The sequence below is a fragment of the Nanorana parkeri genome, unplaced genomic scaffold (assembly GCF_000935625.1).
Source record: "Nanorana parkeri isolate BGI_ZX_2015 unplaced genomic scaffold, ASM93562v1 scaffold10, whole genome shotgun sequence".
NCBI lineage: Eukaryota > Metazoa > Chordata > Amphibia > Anura > Dicroglossidae > Nanorana > Nanorana parkeri.
Window position 1 is genome coordinate 4,542,384 of NW_017306278.1, and position 5,139 is coordinate 4,547,522.

Here is a 5,139-nt window from a genome sequence, read left to right on the forward strand (position 1 = left end):
TCTAGCTTTTGTGTATGAGAAGTGCAGATCACGTATCTGCAGCAGCCAGAGGTACAGCGAGAACTTTACTACCAGGATATTAAAGGGCAGAGCAGCGATCCGACCATAGGGTGACGCCTCTGCAGACTTCACTGTTGTTTACACACCCGAAATTATAAAAAAAAAGCCTTTTCTTGGATCTCCACCTTATAGAAAAAATATCTGATTTGCCACTTTAATCCGTGGATGGAGAATACAATAAGACACAGTAAAGGAGGTGAGCGGAAATGCCTGTAGGGGCCACCTGCTCACTGTGTCACCTATTATAATTTGGATGTGGTTACATTTATTATGTTTGTCCCCCCCCCGTGTGTGAGTGACAGTTGCGGGAAGCAGTTTGTGACCCGAGCGGGGACGTCTAAGAGATTCCTCATCACTCGGCTTGTGGCGATTACACAGGATTTAGTGTTATGTGGAACTTTAGTTGTTATATTTGCCCGTGTAATATATAAAAAGAAACATCCTCATTTTGTTACCTTTATTGTTTGTTCTTTGGGATAATAATCATAAATACACAACAGCAAAGGGCCATTCTAATACGAGTTTCAGAGACAGGAACATGGGAGAGTGACGGAAGAAAAAGACCAACAGGTCCATCGAGTCCCGCCCATTTTTGTTTTGTTTTTGTCAGGCATAGGGCTGTGCTCCCGGAGATTGGGCTATGCTCCCGGAGATAGGGCGATGCTCCCGGAGATAGGGCGATGCTCCCGGAGATAGGGCGATGCTCCCGGAGATAGGGCTGTGCTCCCGGAGATAGGGCTGTGCTCCCGGAGATAGGGCTGTGCTCCCGGAGATAGGGCTGTGCTCCCGGAGATAGGGCTATACTCCCGGAGATAGGGCTATACTCCCGGAGATAGGGCTATACTCCCGGAGATAGGGCTATACTCCCGGAGATAGGGCTATACTCCCGGAGATAGGGCTATACTCCCGGAGATAGGGCTATACTCCCGGAGATAGGGCTATACTCCCGGAGATAGGGCTATACTCCCGGAGATAGGGCTATACTCCCGGAGATAGGGCTATACTCCCGGAGATAGGGCTATACTCCCGGAGATAGGGCTATACTCCCGGAGATAGGGCTGTGCTCCCGGACATTGGGTATTGAATAAACATATCAATACTTTAAAAACCCTTCAAGTGTGTGCCGGTGAATTACTTTCATTTACTTTCCCTTCATCGAGTACAGAACTGTACAGTGGATGCCATGTAGGTCACTTAGACCGCCTGCTTCTCTCTCTTGTAGGAATAAGGGTTATTTTAAGGTACCGGCAGGGCCAGGAATAGGCCCGGAGCTCTGTGTAATTTGCTATTAATTAATCTTCTTCAGGAAGTCGGATGCTGTAACGCGCTGAGCAGTCACGCACCTTCTGCCTCCCTAATTAATGGTTTGCAGAGCAGCTTGGCACGAACAGTACATCTGCAGAAAAAAAGAACTCTTATATGCTACAGATCTCCCGCCTTACCCACAGCAGCATGTCGCAGTGCAAGAGCCGATGACCCAATTTATTTTTAAAGCAGAACGGCCCAAGCCCCCCCCTCCCCCTCATCAAATACTTGTTATGTACATCTTATATGATCAGTATTAAAAATGTCCCTCCCCTTCCCCCAGCAATCCCTGTTAAGCTTTACTCCATAGACCCGCATCCAGCCTAACCAAGCACATGAGAGAACCTGTGTCCTTCATCATCCTGGTTACTGTGCAAGCAAAAGCCTGGAAACAACCATCTGTGTGCTTCAAACAGAGAATAATGGGCACCATGATACAGGAGAAGATGACGGCTAGCTTGAAAGACACCCAAAAAAACTTTTAAGAATCTGATCTCCTTTGGTAGGCCACCGCCAATCACTTAAAGTGGACGCACACTTGATTTATAAATCATTTGCACAGCTCTTCGATGTGATTTGCAGCACTGTATGGCCACTAGATGGAGCCGAGCAGTACAGAAAACTCCTATGCTCTTCGGCTCCACCTAGTGGCCATACTAGCACGGCGCGTCTCGACCGCACAGCGAAGAGTTGTGCAAATGGTTTTCAAATCAGCGCTTACTGAGATTGTGATTATCTAATTACCCTGCAGAGCCATCTTGCAACCCACCTAAGCCCACCCTTTTGCCCCCTAAAGTTTTTTTTGCACTCTATAGCTCTTTTTTTCCCCCCTTTTATCTCTTCTGTTGCCCCTCCGTACTCCACTCTTTAGCTCCGGGCTTCTCTCATTTTCTTTGCTTTCTCTCACCCTATGGATCTTATTCTCATCAAGTCACCGATGAAGAGGGTATGGTTTGTAGCTCCACTTATCCCCATTAGTGATGGGCTCGGGCGTGTTCGCAAGCGCCTCGCGCCGAGTCCGCCGTGAAGCTGTCAGCACGAAGGGCCAATCGCAGGCACTGAGACATTTCCCGATCTCTGCACCTGCGGACCGGGAACATGTCTCAGTGCCTGTGATTGGCCCCCGCGCGCTGACGGCTTCCTGGCGGGCTCGGCACGAGGAGCTTACGAACACGCCCGAGCCCATCACTAATCCCTAAATCTTAACTCATTGGATTAGATCCAAGAGATGCTCATATAAGATTTGTAATCCCGGCTTATCCCTAAATCTTATCTTCTCATTGGCATTAAATCCAACTCCCCCCTCCCCCCCCGCTGCCTACAAGTAAATCTCACATAAGATTTGTAAGCCCGTGCATGCTTGTGACTCCTCACCCAACGCCTATTATATTCCCGTTAAATGTTACTGTTAACAAAAAGTTTCTAAACGAAAGACTTATGTGGGGAATTTATCAAAAGCGGAGCAGTTGCCCCCGGCAACCAATCGGCTTCTCTCTTCAGTTTGTTCAGTTAAGGTTTGAAAATGAAAGAAAGAAGCTGATTGGTTGCCATGCACAGCTGCTCCAGATTTTGTCTGCTCGTTTTGATAAATTACACCCCATTGTGTTTTGCTCTCATATTCTCCATTTGGAAAGCCCCGACAGGGCAGGGATTGGCAACCTCGGCACCCCAACTGTGCTGCAGCTGCACATGCCATCACGCCTCTGCCTCTGCGAGTCATGCCTGTGGCTGTCGTAGTCTTGCAATGCCTCCTGGGACTTGTAGTTACACAGCAGCTGGAGGGCCGAGGTTGCCTCCCCCTGTAATAGAAATTATGTGGAAGTAAACACCTAAAAATAACAGAATAATACCGCAGTCACATAACTGCCACAGTTGCCGCCTTCTCCTTCGTGAGCAGATTATGGGCGGGGAGCCGCGTAGAAATACTCCCGCATTGTAATTGGAGCATCTGGCTCTGCATTGTGCCCCCCTAAGCATGAGGGGGATGAACTGATCTGTGTCTTATGGCAGAAGAGACATAATATCCCTGGAACCCGCAGAGTGTCATAGACGCTCATTACAAATCTCTCTCCCATCTGTGCAACAAATGACGCAACTTGCAACAGATTCATGGAACTGCATAACGGGGCCACCGTGGGCCGCCCACCCTCCTACACCGCCCACTGCTGCTCTCTCTCCTCTTGCAGGGTGACCGGTCTTGTCTCTGCCCCCTCCTGTAAAGAGACCGCCCACTGCTGCTCTATCTCCTGGTGCAGGGTGACTGGTCTTGTCTCCGCCCCATCCTGTAATAAAGACCGCCCACTTCCGCTCTCTCTCCTTGTGCAGGGTGACTGGTCTTGTCTCCACCCCCCTCCTGTAATAAAGACCGCCCACTGCTGCTCTCTCTCCTTGTGCAGGGTGACTGGTCTTGTCTCCACCCCCCTCCTGTAATAAAGACCGCCCACTGCTGCTCTCTCTCCTTGTGCAGGGTGACTGGTCTTGTCTCCGCCCCTCTTCTGTAGTTCCTGCAGTGGGTGGGGTCTGCTGGGCCCCTCCCACACCTCTGCTCCCTGCTCAGGCTATATACAGCACAGTGATGACGTCACTGCTAATTTAACAAGGTAATATCTTAATTTGCTAAGTCTTTTGGTGCACACAAAGTGCGTTTATCTCCTCTGTGGCTAATGAGGAATATATTTAAATGAAAGTTTTTGTGCCCGGAGTTGAGTTATATATATTTTTATCCGGGTTGGAGTTTCGCTTCAATCGCCAATATTGCAATCCTTCCGCTAAACTCTCTTCCAAAAGAGGCGATATGGATCCCTCGGCTCTCCCACTGCCCCCTCCCCCCTTATTACGAGGTTGTATCTGTGTTGGTACGAGCTGGCAGGGAAGGTGCTGATGATGGTGATGCTGATGAGAGATCTCCATGGCAACCAGTCGGCGATCCCTCCATATCTGTGCGGAAGCTTCATAATTGCAGAGCTGGTGAGATTTAAAAGGGCCTCTGCATGGAAGTGACGGGTGGGTACTAGTCAAGGAAGACTTGCCTGCTCATAGATGGATGTGAACCATATCCGAACCGATTTTTATTTGACACAGAGAGGTGACGCCATATTGATGGAGATGCAGCAGGTGTATGGTAGCGCTGGACTGACACAAGTCAGGTTTTGGTGGATGTGAATCTAAATAAGTCACTTCTCCTTTATGGAGGTCCCTCTACAAATGAAGGGGCAGTGAAAAATGACGAGCTCACACGTCACAGGCGGATGATCTGTGGTGCGTCGGGCCCTAGGCACCTGTCTAGGTTGCCTGGTAGGTGGATCCAGCCCCGATCACCAGGAATTCTTATAATGAAGGATTAGTTCTCCTGAACACAATAAAATGGATCGGGGGGAGGTCTGATGTGATCTCAGCTCAAGACACATTGGGGGGAGGTCTCATATGACCCCAGCTCAAGACACATCGGGGGGAGGTCTACTGTGACCCCAGGCCAAGACACATCGCGGGAAGGTCTGATGTGACCCCCAGCCCAAGATACATTGGATCAGAACTGATGTTACTCCAGCCAAAGACACATCGGGGGGAGGTCTGATATGACCCCAGGCCAAGACACATCGAGGAGAGGTCTGATGTGACCCCAGGCCAAGACACATCGAGGAGAGGTCTGATGTGACCCCAGCCAAAGACACATTGGGGAAGATCTGATGTGACTCCAATGTTGTGTGTGCCCCCGGCCAAAGACACATCGAGGAGAGGTCTGATGTGACCCCAGGCCAAGACACATCGGGGAGA